The sequence below is a fragment of the Rhinolophus sinicus genome, chromosome 14 (assembly GCF_057876585.1).
Source record: "Rhinolophus sinicus isolate RSI-liver-muscle chromosome 14, RSI-T2T, whole genome shotgun sequence".
Lineage (NCBI taxonomy): Eukaryota > Metazoa > Chordata > Mammalia > Chiroptera > Rhinolophidae > Rhinolophus > Rhinolophus sinicus.
This window is the reverse complement of record NC_142514.1, coordinates 76,994,289-77,014,682: the sequence shown is the minus strand read 5'-3', so window position 1 is coordinate 77,014,682 and position 20,394 is coordinate 76,994,289. Positions and strand designations below refer to the sequence as shown.

The window sequence follows — 20,394 nt, the reverse complement described above, 5'->3', positions numbered from 1 at the left end:
TTCTCAAATATTTTCAATCTCTTCTACTGTATGGACTCTTTCCCATTAGCATATAAGTATGATTCACTTTCCTATCTTGAAGAAAAACATAGGTAAGAGTTAATGAGGACCTAAATGAAAACAGTGGCAGAGTGGATGGGAGGAGGGGCTAGATAGGAAGGATGTTTTATAAATAGCATTAATAGGACTTGGTGACTGATTAGATCTGGCAGGTGAGAGGGGGAGGAATCTAAGATAACGCCCAGGGTGACTGTGCTACATGGTGCTGTCATAGAGGAAGAGCAGGGTGGGAGAATAAACACTCATGAACTCTGTCCACTCTGCAATATGCTCTATGGGTCTGGAGCTCTTTGACTCTCACTTCTGTATGCTTCTGACTAGGCACCCACCTCACCCCAATACCTTGTCTCAGTCACTGTCGTTTCATGCCTCATGGTGTTTAAACCTCAGTTTCTGCAACTGTTTAACTCTTGGGAGTTCAAATTCTGCTTGCAGGAGTTTGTGAACCAACAGAATCTATATATTTTCTACTGGAAAAAAATAAAAATGAAACAATCGATAGAAATATGAGTACACATGTAACAGAATGGTAAATTAGAACCTTTTTTTAAAAAAACCAGGACTTTATTGGGGAACAGTGTGTACTTCCAGGCCTTTTTTCCAGGTCAAGTTGTTGTCCTTTCAATCTTAGTTGTGGAGGTTGCTGTTCAGCTTCAAGTTGTTGTCCTTTCAGTCTTAGCTGTGGAGGGCACAGCTCAGCTCCAGGTCCAGTTGCCGTTGCTAGTTGCAGGGGGCGTTGTCCACCATCCCTTGTGGGAGTCAAACCGGCAACCTTGTGGTTGAGAGGACGTGCTCCAACCAACTGAGCTATCCGGGAGGCAGCTCAGCTCAAGGTGCCCTGTTCAATCTTAGTTGCAGGGGGCAGAGCCCACCATCCATTGCGGGACTCGAGGAATGGAACTGGCAACCTTGTGGTTGAGAGCCCACTGGGCCATGTGGGAATTGAACCGGCAGCCTTCGGAGTTAGGAGCATGGAGCTCTAACTGCCTGAACCACCAGGCCGGCCCAAATTAGAACGTTTTTAGTTTTCAGTTTTAGCTGTGGTTCGAGACAACAGAGGTCACGTTTCCAAAGTCAGGTGTAAGGCCACAGGGTAGACTTGGAAAAGAAGCACAGGAGTACCACTTTATTTTCTGGGCCGTCCAACCTATTTTATCAGCTGGATGTGGCAGGTGATCTAACTGCAAACAACTGGTGGTGGGTTTGAGTGCCCCCTGCTGGCTACTGTGAGAGAGGGGTGTGAGGTACTTGTCCCTTCTATTGAAGTCTAGACAAAGGGGTTTCATGCAGACCATTTGGAGTATTTAATATATATCTCCTACAGACTGGGAAGCATAGTGGATCAGAGATTCATGCCTGAGATCTAAGGAGAAGAGACTGGCTAGCTCCTCTGAGATGGTGGATCAAAAGAGTTACAGCTGCATTGTCCCATAGTTTGATAGAGCGCAGAGTACAGGTTTGTTTCCCAAGGACCAAAGGTGGACCACCCTGGAGAGTGAGCTGGCTGGGTGACATCTAAGGTCATATATAAAGAGCCACCTGGGGACGGCCGGATAGCTCAGTTGGTTAGAGTGCGAGCTCTGAACAACAAGGTTGCTGGTTCGATTCCCACATGGGCCAGTGAGCTGGGCCTTCCATAACTAGACTGAAGACAACGAGCTGCTGCTGAGCTGCCGGACGGTCAGCCAGATGGCTCAGTTGTTTAGAGCGCGAGCTCTTAACAACAAGGTTGCCAGTTCAATTCCTGCGTGGGATGGTGGGCTGCACCCTCTGCAACGGCAACTGGACTTGGAGCTAAGCTGTGCCCTCCACAACTAGATTGAAGGACAATGACTTGGAGCCGATGGGCCCTGGAGAAACACACTGTTCCCCAACATTCCCCAATAACAATAAATAAGTAAATAAATAAAAATGAGACATCTTTAATATATATATATATATATATATATATATATATATATATATATATCCACCTGGACCCCAGCAGGAGGGAAGAGGCTTAAGTAATCATCTGCACAAAGGGATCTGTAGGTGAGAGGTCCCCAGTGATGAGGGTGGAGTAGAGGTTCTCTACCTCTCCCTCTGATTCCCCTCACCACCATCCTATCCTTGGCTCGAGAGAAAAAGTAAGCTTTAAATGCTCACCAAGTTCATAGATCACCAGCATTAGGTCATTATATCTGTATTAGTCGCAGAAGAACTTTGCTGCTGCCTCCTCTTCCCCCTACCTCATCCCCACTTTTGTATCAGAAAATGGGGTAACCTAAATGAGCAGTCTGGCTAAAGAGAGAAGAATCTGTCTCTGTCTACTTTCCCCAGTATAGGTGGCCAGTGTTCCGCAGGCCATAGCTGCAGGTGAAAAGTTTACACGAAGTTGGAAGAGTTTGAGGGCTATATTAGATCGGACACATTAATTGCAGAACTGTGATTGATTGTTTGGACTTAGAGTGACTCGAAGTATTTTCATTATTTAAGAGTGACTAGAAAAGTCATGTCCACCGTCCTGAATTACACCCAAGGACAAGGGAAGGACCAGCCCCACATAATAAACTTAAAGAGGCAATGGAGGAAACAGATAAAGTAATTTTCTGATTATATCCCATGAGTTCTGCTTGTTCATTAAAAGGGTCACACATATAAAACCACCTATAGTTTTTCAATGATACATAATTCACAAGAAGAGAGAAGGGAAGGGCAGAGATGGTTATTATAGGAATTAAACTTATTCACAGAAGTGTCACAACTATTTTCATATCTTCAAATGATGCTAGGAGAATTTTAATCAATTAAAATATACATTGGGTAATTTTAAAATGAGGTTTGCAATCTGTTCCACAGCTGGGGAAATGAGCTGAGTTACTGCCTTTGTGTAATAAGCACACAAGACATTTTCCCCCTTCTGTTTCCAAAGAATCGTAGAAGCAATAAACAGCCAAGATTAATTGTCCATTTGTATTCTGTCATTGATCAATTAAAAAAAAGTGTGTGTTCCTGTAAAACAATGAAGATGATGCCCATAAGCCAATAAACTCTAGAACAAACAGAATGCTAATGGATTTCCCTTTTCAGCTTTGGGGAATTTTAAAAGGGCTTTAAACTATTAGCATCCATATTATCTTCCGAGAATTTGCAATGTTATTCAATCAAAGTCTTTTAATAGTAAAATAGTGACAAGGGGACAATCTAAATAACTTTTCTATTAATGTGTTCCTAAAACTTGAAAAGGCAACTTGAAAAAACACATGTGAGACACACATGAAGTATTTATATGACAGAAAACCAGCGCAGTTCATTCCCTAGAAGTGGAATTTTGGATCCACAGGTAGGATATTAGATTGACCTGAAAGATGGAAGAAAGGTGATGACTTGACATGGGGACATGAGTCAGTTTTCTATGGCTCTAGAGGGAACCCTGCTGTGCCCTTAGGATCCTGAGGGATGCCATGTATCCTAACTTTGAAGTAGTGGTAAGAGCAAAAGTGCTAACAGTGGTGTGACCTAAAGCCTATTATACCTTCTAAGAGTGCCTTTTCCATGTGGTAGGCAAAATTCTAAGATGTCCCTAAAATTCTGCCCCGGGGTGTAAACCCCAGTAAGTCCCTTTTCCCTTGAGTGTGGCTGGAGCGTGTGAAGATGGAATAGTGACTCCCATGATTACGCTACATTCTGGAAGACTGGAGAGAGATTCACCTGCTAGTGTTAAAGAAGCAAAGGCCATGTGACTAGGACCCCAGAGCAGTTGCTGTTTGTGCCAAGCTGTTTCATGACTACAGAAAAGGGATATATTCCCCATTTTCTCTGTACCTTGAGTTATTACAAGTATATGCTGGAAATTCTTATTCTATACTCATGTCTCTTAACTTCATATATTTTATTAAATTTGTTCCTCTATATTGTGTCCCGGGCTTTCTTCAGATTCATCTTTAATTTCACTAATTCTTTCTTCAACTGGCGGCATTGAACAACTTTTGCTTTGATAATGCAATGTAACAAACATCCTTAAAATCTCAGTGGGTTGGGTGTCACTTCCACAAGGTCAAGTTCAGTTGACCCTGCATGCCTTCTGATTCTAAGACTCAGGCTGAAGGAGGAGAGCATTCCCTGTCTGGGATGTGAAGCTTTCATGGTGTGCAGAAGGGCCTACATGTGCTTCCTAAAGCCTCTGCTTACAACTGGTGCTGTGTCGCTTAGGCCATTAACCAAAACAAGTCAGTGGCCAAGCCCAACATCAATGACACGGAGAACTAGCCTCTTCCTGAGGGGAAGGTGAGAAGAAAAATTATAAGCAACACTACAATATATTAAAATGGTCTATTTTTTTTTTCATTAACAATTTTAAAATTCTAGATCTTTATGTGGTTCGTTTTGAAATCTTGCTCTTTCATTTTACAATGTTTCGGTCTTGATGTGTATGTTCTAGTCTATCCTTTATCTTGTCAAAGATTTTTAAAACATTAAAATTCTTAGAGTGCTCTATTATCTGTCCTTTTGCTTCAGTAAATTCTTTTTGATTCATCTGCTACTTTCATCTTTCTCATGCTGGGTTGCTTGCTCATGTGCCTTATCTTTGTGAGCTCAGCATTTGAGTTCCATGTGTCTTGGGTCGTGGAGGTGTTTCTGTGAGGCAGTTTCCCATTTCATTTGTTGACATCTACATGTTTCCTTAGTCTGGAATCTGGTTTCCAATCCGGTGTGGTTAGAGTACATTTGAACTCTTTCTATGTGCCTTAAGTCTCTAATTTCTCATGGGTGTCTCTTTTTCCATCTCTAGCCCAGGGCCAGTGGCATGCTTTTGGACTGCGTCCTATCTGAGAGGATGGAGTTTTTCTTGTCCTTTCTCCCCAACCTCCCCGCCTTGACTTTATATAAGGTGCTTAATTCCAGATCCACCTGGTGGATAAACTCCACACTCCAAGGTGAATATCCTATTCTTATTAATATATTCCTAGTAGGTCTTGAATTCTTAATCACCATTGTGGGTTTTGAGTTTCTTTTTCATTTCTGGGAGATATCCCTTTTTTGCTTTCTTCCCATTACGTATTTAAAAAAAATTTGTTCTATTTTATGTAGGATTTATGTGTTAGCAGAGAAAGGGATGGGATGGGATGAGATGGGAATGGAGTTGGTTTCCCAAGTCAGCTCAGTATGCTTTATTGACTAAAAGTCCTTAAATTCATTTTGTAACCTCTCCACTCCAAAATTCCATTTTACTTTTTGTTGGAATTGTATATAATGTATCAAATAATTTGGAGAGAATTTACGTATTCATGACATTTACTCTTTCATCTATGAATCTGATGTATATCTCACCATTTATTTGAGACTTCTCCTCAATGCCCTACTGAAATTGTGCAATTGAAAAATAGGTGCTGAGGGTGGCTGGGTGGCTCAGGTGGTTGGAGTGCTGTGCTCCTAACACCGAGGTCGCCGGTTCGATTCCCAAATGGGCCAGTGAGCTGTGCCCTCTACAGCTAGATCAAGAATAATGGCTCATCCTGGAGCTGGGCTGTGGTGAGCAGCCTTGAGCAGCCGGCTGGTGGCTAGCGACTGACTGGCTCAACTGGGTAGAGCGCAATGATCATAATACCAACATGGGCCAGTGAGCTGCGTCCTCCACAACTAGACTGAGAAACAACAGCTTGACTCAGAGTTGCGGGGGGAGTGAGGAAGGGGAAAAATAATAAAAAATAGGTGCTGTATACTTATTGTTAAATTTAGTTCTAGGTTTTATTCTTTATTCCTAGGTATTCCTGGCCTGTCGAATCACCATGACCAAATTAATCATTATAGTTTCATTTGGTTTAACTGTTTAACTATTGTTTAACTCAATTGCTTACTGATTATAAAGTGACACACTTAACTAGAATACATGATTCAGTTGTTTAACATTTTCATTTATGAGTTCAGTCTTAATATTATAGTTCTGAAATTGAAAATATGCATTTATCAAAACTACTCAAAATGCACATAAGTAAAACTTTTTGAAACATAAGTAAAAATAGAAATTACTATGGAGCAATAAAGTAAAATAAATGTATGACTTTGTTACTTGATGCATGCTAGAATCAGGATTTGTAAAATAGTTGGTTGAAAGAAGGAAATTGTGGAACGTAAGTCTGTTGCTAGACTGGGAAGCTCAGCTTTAGGCAACAGACATTAAGTGAGCTGAGTGATCTTCATTGCTAGGATATGGTAAGTCAACTCAGACACAACAGAAATGTTAAGTTCCTGAAGATGCCATGTAGAGCTGTCAGTGGAAACTCTGGCACCGTACCCTCTGTTGGCAGCATAGTAACTGTCTACTCTGGTGTCATGCACCCTCAGTCTTAAAGGATTTTGCAAAATTATTGTGAAAATTTATTTATTTTTTTAAATAGATGTATGGCATGACATGTCAGGTGATACAATAATCTTAGGAGGCATCTCCAAATCAACCAAGCCTAAATGGTCAAATGTTAAAATAGATTACAGATTTCTGGGCCACAATATTCTCTCTGTTATCTTTAGTTATTCTGGTATGCTTAGCCCTCTATATTAAATAGCCCCCATATTAAGATTTGCTCATTTAGAAAATTGCTCTTTTGCTATTTATTTTTCTTACTGTTTTCAAATTATTGGAAAACATTTAAAATATAGTCTTAAATATGCATATTTAGTTATGATTCCATAGAACCAGTCTGCTAATACATTAGAGTAGTTGTGGGAAATAAAAAAACCTATGTATGATTTACTAAGTGAAATATATGTACAACAAATAGGTATCCATTTTTGAGGTTGGAACTTGTAAATGATATTATGGTTATAAATCAACTTATTCATCATATAAATATACCTTCTTCACATTTGGTTGGTTTTTGCTTTTACCAACTACCTTATAATATGGGAAGAAGAAAGAAAATAGTGAGAGGAAGAAAGTCAAATTTGTCACTTCTGAGAAGACTGGTGAAAGGCTGCTAAGAGTTGCCATATAATAATATCCCTTTATATTTGCATAACATTAAATATACATTAAATAACTTTGATAGATGTTCTCATTTGGATCTCACAACAACCCTGTGAAAAGCAGATGGTGAAGATATTAGCATTCCTACTTTACACAACTAAGGCCCACAAAATGATTTGCCCAAGGCCTTATATAATAAGTCCTTACTCGACTTCCTTGATAGATTCTGCAACTTAAAGAAACCAATTTTACCATAGGTGATTGATAGGAACAAGAATTAAGTTCCTATGGTAACTCATCAACATTTTAATGCAGCAACATTGAATGGTATTATCCTAGGACCTGCTGTATTTAGAAAAGTGGAGGATTTGACATAAAAATACCTAAAGTGAGGTGTGTGGCTTAGGAAATAGTAATAAATAAAAATGAAGTTTATAGATTATTGAGTATAATATTTCATCTATCTCCAATGTACTGTTAACTGATGGTCATTGGCACCAATTCAATGCCAACAGGAATCCCTAATTTGGAGTGCAGTTGAAGAAGGAAACTTTATTCAGTGCAAACAGCTCAATTGTGATATAGCGTGGCTGTGAGAATAGCAAAGTAGTGGGAACAGCTCAATAGTGTTAACAGCTTGATTATGAAGCAGCATGGCTGTGCAACAGCATGGCTGTGAGAAGGACCTGGGGTGAGGGGGCCCTGGGCGAGGCCCCTCTCTGGCTAGACAGCTCTGCTTCACCTGGTCCAGTTCACTCGATTCTGTTCTGTGCCGTCTGCTCTGCTCTGGTGAGATGTCTTCAGTGTTTCAGCTCCAGCCAGGGAAACATAGTCTTCACTCTTTTGTGGTAAGGGAAAGTGCACTCTCTGAGCCAGAAGAGAGCTGACTTACATAGAGTAAATTCCTGCCCCTGGTCACTGATTGGTTTGCTCTCATGCAAATGAGGGCTCCAAATCCTCACAGTTTGATTGGTCCAAAAGGCACTGTCCTAATTGGTCAGTTGGTCAGTGAAGGTGCTGATGGGCATATAGCTGCACATCTCTGATTGGCTGGGGAAATCCTCTGCCCTGTTGGTTGAAATACTATTCCAGGAACTCCTTTCAAAGGGTTGGCTCACGTGGCAGGAACACAGTGCAGGCAGGCAGTTCAGTGCAGGTTTCTCCCAGAAGTGTGGTTTGCAGGAGAGGTCCCTACTTAGGCATGGCTGCTAGTCTCTGCTTTTAAGTTTGAGCCCAGTTAGCCTCCTTGGTAGGTGTTTTCTTTCTCAGGGTCCACAATACCTTTTCCTCATTGGCATGAATAATGAACAGTTTACACTTTTTAAATCAAAATGTTTTATTGATTTTATAATGAGAAAAGCTTTTAAAACAGGGAATGAGGAGACAGGCACGAGGGTGTATGATAGGTTTGGAAGTAACATTTACCCAGCACCTATTATTAGTTGTACTCTTCATGAGGCGTTGTGCGCAGGTGACAGGGATTTTTATTCTCATTTTACGCATGACAAAACTGAGGCTCAAAAAGATTTAAGTTTAACTAGTTGCAAGTTTAGTTATTCAGCTACTAATGAGGAAGCAATAATTTGAATTTAGGCGAAAGCATATTCCCTTCTCTACATAAGATTCTCTGTGAAATGCAAATCGAATATTAAAGACTTCTCAATAGTTATACTATAACACGGAGACCACATGTAGTTCTTTCCATAATGCCAGCATGTAATCCATAAATCATTATTGCTTGTAGAGCTTTTTTCTGATTGGCTCCATTTGTTAATGTAGAGTTTAGCACTGAAAGGGCCTTCAGAGATTAGAATTTATAAACTAAAGATGTATGGCAGCTAGAAACCTTCTGTGGAACATTTTCAAAATACACATAGTGCCTTCTGATTTACTAGTTCTGAGGTGTGGATGTGTATGTGTGTTTGGAAAAGTTTCCTAGGTAATCTGGTGTGGTTTTCGGGTTAAGAATAATTTCTCTAGTCTAACTCCTTAAAATTATATACGTAAAAGAGTTTCCTTGAAAGGAAGAAAAATGCTTCCAATTTAAGATTGCCTTGGTTAACTTGGGTAGTTAGAAAATTGAAGTCTTTATTATTCTGTTTCTTCAGTTCTTAGCTCCTATTTCACCACCATCAACTTGGAATTTAGTTTCTGATTTTATGACTTGGAGCTTTAGGTAGACCTTTATTTTCAAAACAAATCTCTATTTTTCTATAATGTAGATGAATGAACAATGCTCTGTCCTGTGTTTTGGGTTCAGAAATTGTGAGAAGCTCTTTAATGATAATAATTCAAGTTAGTTGCAAACAGCTGCAACAGGGAGAGCAGACAGAGCTACTTGGTCCAATGCTGGAAGCTATACTGAAGTTTGTACAGTGTCTGTGAGACCGAGACTTAGCTCTAGGCAGGAAAATACATTTTTAAAAAACCCACTAAGTTTATTTTACATTCATATATATCTGAAGTGATTTATGCCTTGGCATCGTCTCCCACTGTGGTCATGTTTAATGACTTTGAAGCATGATTTCACAATTTTTGAGGTTTATGCAAATATGAAAGTTTACCTTTTTAGATGGTAAATCAGGCTCCTGAGGATAACTGGAAAGCAAGTGTCTTTTCCTTGCATGGGATAATTGGAAAAGAAACCCATGGCGGAATCTATCATTTGTGGAAGAGGAAAGAGGATAGTTAATTATCACCTTGAGACCATTTATCTTAGTTGGTCAGTAACTAAACAGGTCTCCCTTTTCATTCATTAGGCTCCAAATTCAGTTTCCTTAATAGCACAGATCAAGATATTTAATAAAATGGAATCTGAATAAAGTATTTTGGGTTTAAGTGACTTGCTTTATGATATATCTTTTATTAAAAAGATTCACTTTTTTAAAGTGAGTCATATTTCTAGTTTCATATTTTCCTTTCTTAAAGAGGAGCTTATACTGTTCTTTTTCCATATTATATAAAATGAAAATTTTTTTCTATTAAGATTATTCTTAATGATCAGGAGTAAATATGATTGTCCATGTCTCCTCAAATGGTTGAACCAGAATGACCTTAGTTCAGGTAAAATACCATGGGCTGATGTATAGCAAAAAGCACAAAGTGTAGTGTTACATTATTGCCTTGGAGAATTTGGAATTCTTTCAACCCTATAAGAAAAGGGACAAATATAAGTAGAGAGAAGTAAATAGCAAAAAGATCGTGCATTTAAGCGTACGTAGTAAAGCATAGGTCCAGAATGAACAGAAGGCTTTTGTTTTGGTTAGGGAAACTATTCCTAGATATTGGTGTAAGAGTCTTTGGAGCAAGCCCTATGCAAGCTACATTCTTGAACAAAGCGACATTTTCTACTTTCTTTCTATTTGGAAAAAATAAAACAAAAAAAGCACACGCACACACACACAAAAAAAACAAAGAAAAAAACACACCCAAAAACGAAGTAATAACCATTTTTATATGTTTTTTTGAGATGAAGACTCTTCTATATTTCAAGAGAATATATCTTTATCATTGTTAATACAACCAGTGCTAAGACCTCCTATACATGCTCAAACTCAGTAAGTTAGGATTGTTGGTCTAATAAGGCTAGACAGGACCTTAGAAGTGATGTTATTTATATATGAGGACACTGATGTGGCTTTCCAGGGTCATTGGTTATCTGGTGATTGAACAAAGGCTATTGATGAAGGATCTTGATTCTTAGTGACATTCTTTTTGGCTTCTTTTGGCTTATGATAAAAAAAATTAGGTACTTGTGCTTCAGTCAGAGAAGGTCAATATCCAGTCTTTCATGTTTCAGAAATATAGGATGTGTAGTAAATCTGTTCTTCATATATTTCTGGCATTTTGCCTTCAATATTGCATTTCTTGACTCTCATGTGGTTGGATGGGGTTGTGTGTAACTTCTAAGGGGGAGTGCTTAATCCATGATATGAGACTCTCTGGGCATCTGTCTATGGTAGCTACTCCACTGGCCTGGGTCCCTGAACCATAATGATATGCAGCACCGGTGCTGAATCAAAATAGACATGTAGCATGAGTGAGAAAACCCTTTTGGTTTTAAGCCATTGAGAGTTGGGGCTTATCTGTAACCTCAGGTTACAAAACTGCTAAAAGGTGTTTTCTTTTAAGGAAGAAAGTACTTCTTATGTAGGCTGTAGCATTAAAGGGAAATGAAGAATTTAGGCAACACATTTGACAATTTAGGGCAAAAAGAGTGATGTGATTTTTTTTTTTTTTTGCTTATTGAGGTTATCCTTTTTTTGAAGGGGGTGTTTCTGTAAGCATTATCTTGATTCTCCATTTTTGTTTTTTTTTTTTTATCACTTATGGTAGCAAACTATGTATGGAATGACTGCTACAGCCAATCTCAACAGTTTTTGAATTATTGTCATTTTAAATCACAACTAAGATTCAGTAAATTAACCTAAGTATCAAGGAATCAGAGTTCTAGTTTGGATATTGCCACTACATGATCTTCGTGCTGTCTGGGTCTCAGGACACATCTATAAATAGGTGTTGAAACAAATCATCTGGAATATCTTTTTAGCTCTGTTGATCTGTAATTCCAGGAAATCAGAGTAACATGCTGCCAGCTATTTTGGGCTAGCAATCTGAAATACAATTTTAAAATGTAAGAACCAGGTCTAAGTATATCTTGGTATAACAATTCAAGGAATAACTGATGCTTAAATCTTCTAAAACTTGAACTATCCCGAAACACAATATATTATACTTTTAGAATCCTATTTCTTTTGTAAGTGCTATCCATGGTTTTTTTAAAGTGTATTTTCCAGTTTTTTCCTGATATTTCAATGTATTTTCCTCGTATTTAAGAACATTCTTTTTCCTTCGCCATTCAGAAAAAGTTTCCCAAGGATGTAGAGGAACTGTGTCATTTTGTTTAACTTGCTTTTTTAATCTCTTCAATTTCTTTTTGAGATGCCAAGATCTTGAGCACTTTTTCATGAGATTTGTCAACTTTATCTAAATTTACCACTTTCTGCCTGAGTTCTAAGACCTTGGGGCAGTATTGGCAGGACCATCATTAACCTCTCCATTTGATGGAGGGACAACAGTGGCAGCGCTTAAAGGTTTCAGAACATTTTGTTTGCAGTCAATTTGGATGGAAGGTTCAAGTGACAAAGCCTTTAGGATCAATTGCCATGCGCCTGTTGAATGGCAGATGTGGTGTCGCTGGTTTCTTACTCTGACTTTTGACTTCTGTTTTCCCAGAGCCAAAAGTAAGCTGGCCACAGAGCATAAAGCCATGCCTGTAGCCAGGAGGTGCCCTCTAAGTCATATTAAGTCATATCCTAATGGATTAGTAAAGGGACTAAGTGATTTATGAAAGTTAGTTTAGTTGTTTGCTTTTATGTAGACAATGTTCTGAATTGTTCATTTTTACTTATTAGTACTTTTTGTACCAGTTTAACATGGTTAGTATTGTAGCGTGTATTCTTTTATCTTAGAGAGATATTAATGATGGAGAAAGTTACCCATAATAATTATCATTTTTGACGGATGTAAAATATACTTCTAAGAATCAGAAATTACCTAAAAATATAAGCCTATTGAAGTACACTGAGCTCCCGGCACCTTGTGTTAATTCGATGGCAAATAAATGCTCTTTATATAAAATTTGATTTTTAAGAAAGCAGACGTGTGACATTTTGGGTAGTGCTACTGATTTTGTATTCCTAATACATTATTTTCATTTTCTGCTTTCATCTGAATCTTAACTATAAAGACAGTTTCTGTGCATTGACCCAAAGAACTGAAAACAACATGAATACAAACATTACACAGTGACAAGAATTCTTATTGAGTTTAAAGTCCTATGGGCAAAAGCACCATTCAGTGCTTTAAAAAACTGGACAACGGTGATCTGTGCAGTACAGTCTTAACGTCTTCAATTAGTCATCTTATATTTTCTACTCATAGTGGAGTGGAGTATTAGAAGACGTGACAGTGCCTCCAGATTTCAGTTCACGCTGAGGAATGCGTGAGGCCCCCAGGCCTAGGTAATGCACTGTAAGCTTTCTGTATATTTGTGAACCACAATCTTGGAGTCTCTGGATAGGTATGAGAGGTATGCAGGGTGAGGTATTTTATGGATCGTCTGTGCCACCAGACTCACTGCTCTCAACTGAATAAAGCCAGATTTCCGCATGTTACAACTTGGGTGGCTTAATTGGTGAGTGAGGAGTGTGAACTGGATGGAATGTAGTAACACAGAGGATGTCCTGAAATGTGTTCAGATTTGATGGTATGAGAGATATGTGCATTTTGCATGATTATTTTCAGTGGTGGAACATTTGCTATTTTAGACATTCTTTTTTAGCTTTCTAAAAACTAATAGCGTTGTTTGCTTGATTTGTTATCATAGCCATTTCTCCAAGTCCAATGGATAATATTAAGAAAATTCTAATTACATTACTCTGTGTTTTCATTTAATAAACCTATAAGATTCCTCTTAGCTCAGCAACCATTCACAAAGGGAATGAGCTATATTCTTATGGTATTTAGTATTTGAAGTTAAGTGCATATTTTTTTCATTCACACTTGAGAGGTTGTACCATACACTTAAGTAACTGTACCTACATTCCCTAAGGGGAAGTTGACAAGAATAGGTTTGATATTTGGGGAAGAAAACCTCTGAGCTCATCAAATTAAAAGCAAATTAAATAACACCAAGGTTGCTGGTTCAATTCTCCCATGGGCCACTGTGAGCTGCGCCCTCCTTAAAAAAAAAAAAAGAAAATAAAATTAAGGATATCAAGCCTTTAAAAAAAAAAAGCAATTTAGAGTAAGGCGGCAATAATCCGTGGATAAATGTTCTGTTAACCTGTCTGCGTTGGGCTCTGAAGGCAAGAGTGAGACATTTCTCCTGGGTGAGTGTTGGGTGCCCAGCTTGCATCAGCTGCTGCTGCTAAGTGACAGTTATGCGGGGCCCCTGACCCCCTTCCACTTTCAGAACAAGAATAGAACTAATTGTACCATGAGGATGCAGTGCATTCCAAAATATATTTACTCTGAAGCAGTAATCTCTTCCATATCCTGCAAAGCAACCAAGGACATATTTTTTTGTCACTTCAAATTTTTTTGACACTGGATTTGAAACTCTAAACCTCAAACGTGCTGATAATAATATAGTACAAATAATCCAATTTGTATGTAGTTCTGTTGTGCATTGGTTCAATATGATTTCAAATCTTGTTTATAACTTAGTAAAGTTGTTTTACTCTACTTTTTTATGACAAAGACAAAAAAAAGTTGCTTTGATCTAAGTATGAAGTAAGCTGCACCAGGATGTCATTGTTCCACCTCTGTTGTCGTTAATAAGCAGTTAGCAGCTTATTGGTAAGAACAAGTGGAGAAGCAACTATGGCAAGGGGACATTTAGACTATAAATAGTGAGGTTTCGTGAGGACTGTTGGACTGTTTTGGTTAGGATGAGGTGACTCTTCACTAACCTATAAACTCTCTGAATACCCTTGGGGCATTTGCTCCTGTCTTAGCTAGATACTCCTGGTAGACTGTGGTGATAAACCACACAGGTGCCCAGTGTAAGACATTAGTCCCCCTACCAACACTGGTGTCTTCGTTCCCTAGCAACATACTCTAGCAACAAGATACTTTTACTTCTGTGCTGACCTCTGGAAATCAGTTGGTTGCTGACTCTCCAGAGTGCTTCTTCATATAAAAAGATAACCTCATATTAAATTTGGACTTTATTCCGCTCATCTCCCCTTTCCTGGAACAATAGTGTAATTAATCTGTTATTTATCTGGAGTATGTTACTTCTTTATTTGGCTTAAGAGGTATTATCTTGTATGCTATTGGCTTATGACATTATTATAATTTCCACAACAAACCTGTGCCCAGTATTGGACAGAGTCCCTCCTTAACCACAGTAAACTATCTGATCTTCACAAGGAATGCAAAACTAATACACAGGTATTATACAAAGGTATAATTAACCAATAATAACAGAAAGAGGAAACTTCTAACTTTGATGCTCCTGAAGTAACTTCATCTAACTATAAGGACGTTTTCATAGTTTTGCCACCATACTTGGAGCAGCCAGTAGACCTGAGGCCAAGTCTGGCTTAGCCACTCTTTCAGCCCTCCATTTCCCAGGTTCAATTTGTATCTGTTACTAGGGGGCTGCAATGATTCTATAAGATGGTGTGTATAGTAGTGTTATGGGAGTCTCGGTTCTTCTTGCCATCACAGTGAAGAAGCAAAAGTCAGCAAGCTGATTAATATGCAAGCAGGGTATATTAGTGATACATTCTTGGGGAAGAGAATGGGCCTAGCCCAGGTGGGGGAGAGGAGGAAGAGGGGAGAGAGAGACAGAGACAGAGAGAGAGAGAGAGAGAGAGAGAGAGAGAGAGAGAGAGAGAGAGAGAGAGAGAGAGACAAAAGAGAGCAGCCAGAGAGAGTGAGAGCCCTTGTCCTCAGGACTTATACCTTGCTGGGTAACGTGAGGGAGTTACATATTGATTTGGCAGGAAAGGTGGTGCATACTCTTTCACAGGAGGGCGTCACCTCCTAAGATGGGTGGAGATCTGTTGACTCAGATCCTTAACTTGCTCCAGACCACCTCTTGTCATCTGTTGTAGAAACTGATAGTGGCTAGAGGCAGTTAATCAAAGCTATTTATGAGCTTTTTCTGTAGGCACCATGGACCCCCTCCCACCCATCCTCCTTCTCCTACACTTTCTAATTTCTACCTAACAGAAGCGTTTTGTAAAACATGAAGCACTTTGCAAGAGGTCTTTTGAAAAATATTGCTTTAAAATTATGCAAGGAACTCTAAGTGTGAAGTCAGGAATCTTAAACTTTGAGAACTTGGAAGTCTTTTAACCATGCCAGACCTGTTTCCTTGTCGTAAACACCTGCAGGTTGAACCCGAGTGTCTCTAAAGTCCTTTTTAACTGCAGGTATTTTACAATTCCATGAAATAAAATTATGTGCAAAGAAAACAATGATACCTGGTACCAGGAACACAGAAAGTGGCATGAGTTTGAAGTAGGAGTTAAGAGGAATAAAGGAGATGGTGATTATGGGAATCGGGCTTAATCCCCCAGAGGGGTGCAGATGGAAGCCTTAGATCAAGAGCAGGTAGGGTCTGTGTGGCAGGACCTCTAGAAAGGGGGGGCATTAGTTTGCAGTGGTTCCTGGGTTTGGGGTGAAGGTTGCAGGGGTGTCTGGGAACTGAACAAATAGCTAAAAATGTCTAATGACCTCCGCAGGGCAGTGTTTCCAGGTGGGTAGGATCTAAGCCTGCAGGGAATTGGGTGGTCAGTAAATACAGGGGTGAAAGTGGCAGGAGCATCACCATTACTTTTACAACAACCAGCTCCTCTATCACCTCTGATCTACCTCTAGATCGAAGAAATATCAATTTAAACTTCTCTTCCCTGAATAACATCCTTTAATGGCTTTCATTGTATTGAAATTAAAATACGGAATCCTTCATCTAGAGCTTTTAGGTGCCTGAAGGAATTGACACTTGTTTATCTCTTTAACATCACCTTCCCCTCTCCTCCCCTCCACTACCCCCTCCCCTCCCCCTTCCCTCACCTCCCTTCCCCTTCCCTTCTCTCCCCCACCTCTATCCCACTCAGCCTGTTTCTGAATTCCTGCCAAACGGGTCAGCTTGAAGTCAGCAAGGTTTTCCTACATCAGGGCCTTAGCATGTGCTGTTTCCCCACCATTCTTCATAGGGTTAGGATTGATTTTAGGAGCTTAGCTTAAGTATTTATTCAGACAGGTTTTCTCTGACCACTCTACACGAAGTACTCTCTGCCCTTTATCTAAGCTCTTTGTTTCCATAACAACAACCATCACAATGTATAATTATTGTGCTCTAGCATGGTGTCTGACTAAAGAATTCTTTGTCAAATGATTGAGTAAAGGAATGAGTTTACACTCATTTTTCCCCTTTTCTCCCTGTATCTTTTCTTTACTTAATTTGTCTTTCCTTCTTTTTTCCAAACTCAAATGGCTTATATAATTTTCTTTGATTATAAAAGTAGTACATATATCCCTGTCAAAAAAATTAAGTAATACTTAAGTATGTAGGAAAGAAAATGAAAATCTCTGAAATTCCATCACCCAGACAAAACCAGATCTAACCTTTTATTCTATATTTAAAATCTTGTGCTTAATTTTAAAAAGCAGTCAATATTTTTCTTTCCAAAATTTAACAAAACCAGGTTGTTTAGCCCTGAAAAGGCCTTCAAGGTCTGTGCATCCCCCTCAGAAACCTTTTCCTCCCATTGTCATTGGTACTATTCTGTGCCTAGGAGTTAGACTGATCCTGCCATTTTCAGGCATGATCTGGCATTTATCATTGGTTAAAAAAAATAACTGTTATTCTTGTCTTTTGCTGCCAGCGTTGCAGACTGGGTATTTAAATGCCTTTGATTGTGTATTTGGAGAGGCTAACAGCTGCATGTGCTATTTCCAATACTCTTTAAGACCCACCCAGGATGTGACCATGGGGATGTTTGCCATTTTTTTTGGAGGGGGAGGAGATAGATGTAAAACTGGTGAGTGATAACATGGAGGTGAAAACTAGGTGAAAAATTCTTCAACAGATTGTAAGCTTGCCATCTGATACCTAGAGAAAACTGCATTCCTTTGAGCAGCTCTCAGAACTCGCATCTGCCTGAACTTGGGGCAGGCAGACTGGGATGGCCAGTGCTTTGGAGATGCAAGTAAAGTCAGTATGTTTCACAAACAAACAAAGCAAACAAATTCCACTTTCTCCTGCTACATGTATATAGCAACAGTGCTATGTGCACCACACACACACACACACACACACACACACACTATGCAGCAGTGCTCATCTCCAAACTATATATAAATTACCAACCAACCAACAAAAACCCAAGTGAAAATCTATAATTTTTCTCTTAAAAAGAAATTGGATTGATTAGGGGGGCCATGAGCAAGTTCTTTGCTTCTTTGAATCATTGACTATACAGCTGAATTGTGTTTCTAGTTGTTTATATTCACCTCCAGCTCAATAAATAAACCATTCACTGACACTGTTTTGGGACGTGATCAGGTTGAGAAATCCTTGTTATATTTAGTAGAACCAAGTTCGTCAATTTTTCTTAAAATATTTTGCAACTGTGGGGGCTAAAAAAAATTAATACTCCCCCTGCCCCCCTTCTAAGTTCTTCTAGCTGGGCTAATAATCAAATTAGCAGAGACAGACTGACAGGAGAAAATCAAAGTTTTGCTACATAGATATGGGAAATTCACATAAGCACAAAAATTCCAAAGACAGTGAGGCAACATTGGGTATGTATATAAGATTTTTTGGACAAAGGAGAAAGGGGGAAAGGGGTGTTAGGTTTCAAAAGTGAGAATGTGAGATTTACAGGTGGTTGAGGAAGAGCAGAATATACATGGCAGGAAAATTCTTGCTGGGCAGCTCAGAAACAGTGGGACCTGGGGTATCCAGCTAACAGGCCTGGAGTCTTCCTGACTAATGCTTGGGTGACAATTCCTCAGGTGATTAAGCCAAGGCTGCCTTCCTAAGGCAGGTAGGTTTTCCTGTCTGAATATCTTAGGCAGGAAAGTTGGGGAGGCTCAAACGTTCTTTCTGAGTCTTGTTCCTTAGTAAACAGCTTACAATCAATATCCCAAAAAGGCAGCTTTAGGGTGGCAACATTTTGGTCCCTTCACAACCCAAAGCCTAGTAGAAGTTTAAATTATTTCTGTTCTTTTCATATAATGATATTAACTTCTTTGATGTTCTAGGAAATTTTTAGTTTGAAAAAGGGTGTTGAAAATTAGAACTATTTTCCTTGTCTATTGTTTCTTAAACTCTTACTGTTATATTTTGACTATTTGTTTTGGTGTGGGGAGGGGCGGGCAGTTAGTATCATTTGCATAATTTCTTGATATAAGAATATATTTTAATGATACTGTCAGTGCCCTGCCCACTTCCTTTAAGGCCTTATCATTTCATTGGCTTCAGACTCCCCCCTGTGAGTATCTGGAAATGCTGGAGAATTAACAACCCCCAGAAGCCCTCAGTCAGCAGCTAGTGGGAGGTAGGGTGTAATTACTCCGCTTTCTCATCCCTTGGGTGGGATGATTGTAAGGTGGAGTTAAGTTCTAGTCATGGCAGAACAACCTAGTCTTGAGCTATCCTCCCTTTCCTGTTGCTCCCATACCAGTAATGCCTGATCTGAACCTCCCGAATAAACTATTTGCAATCAAATCTTTGTCTCAAACTAAATCCAACTGGAGAATACCTAATCTAAAACAAACTTCTTACCTTCAAGAAATAGTTTAATGTATTATCCTTGGTAGATAGAAAAAAAAAATTCTTGGTTTAATCCACTTAACAGGTACAGTAGTCCTCCCCTTATTCATGGGGGACGTTCCAAGACCCCTAGTGAATGCCTGAAACTGCAGGTAGTACTGAATCCTATATATACTGTTTTTCCTATACGTACACATACTTATGATAAAGTTTAATTTATGAATTAGGCACAGTGAAATTCCCGACAACTAATAATCAAATAGAACAATTATAACGATATACGATAATAAAGTTATGTGAATATGGTCTCTCTCTCTCAAAATATCTTAATGTACTATACTCACGCTTCTTGGGATGTGAGATGCTAAAATGCCTACGTGATGAGATAGAGTGAGGCGAATGACATAGCCATTGTGACATAGCGTTAGGCTGCTATTGATCTACTGATGTTACAACAGAAGGAAGATCGTCTGCTTCAAGTGATCCCGGGTCATGGAGCCATGCTGATTTCAATGGTTAGATGTCAGAAGCGAACAGTGTGTGGTTGGTTGGGGAAATTTAGTATTTTCAGACTTCGTTTGACACTGGATAACAAACAGAGGAAAGCGAAACTGTGGATAAGGGGGCGGTTACTGTACTTTATACGGGCATATACATACCTTATTTTATTGTGTAAGAGGTATCCATGCAAAAGTTATCCCCACCTTGAAAGATATGGGATAAGTGTGACTCTCCTAGGTTCTTTGGGGGAAGTTAATTGCTTGGGTTTGCAGCTATAGTCTGGCCACCTACATGTGCCAGCTATCCTAAGAATACACTGCCTTGGCCAGGAGGTTATGATGAAACCAAATTCACAGTTATTAACTAGAAGCACATTATCTCTGTGGTGGGCCCGTAGTGTGTCCTGTAACGTAGGGAAGGGCCGCAGAACATGGTGACTGGATGCAAATCCTCATACTGCCACTTACTGCCATCAGATAAAATGAAGATAGTAATTCCTTCCCCTCAGGGTGTTTGTAAAGATTACATTGATAAAAAATATTTGAGCCCAGTGCCTGATAGATAGTAAGCTCTTGGTAAATGGTCGCTGTTT

The 20,394-nt window shown here is 39.2% G+C and overlaps 1 protein-coding gene across 3 annotated transcripts in view; it reads left to right on the top strand.

Moving 5' to 3' along the window:
• The window catches only part of RNF144B (ring finger protein 144B), a 168,719-nt gene that overhangs the window by 17,281 nt on the left and 131,044 nt on the right, over positions 1-20,394 (top strand). The window lies entirely within an intron of this gene.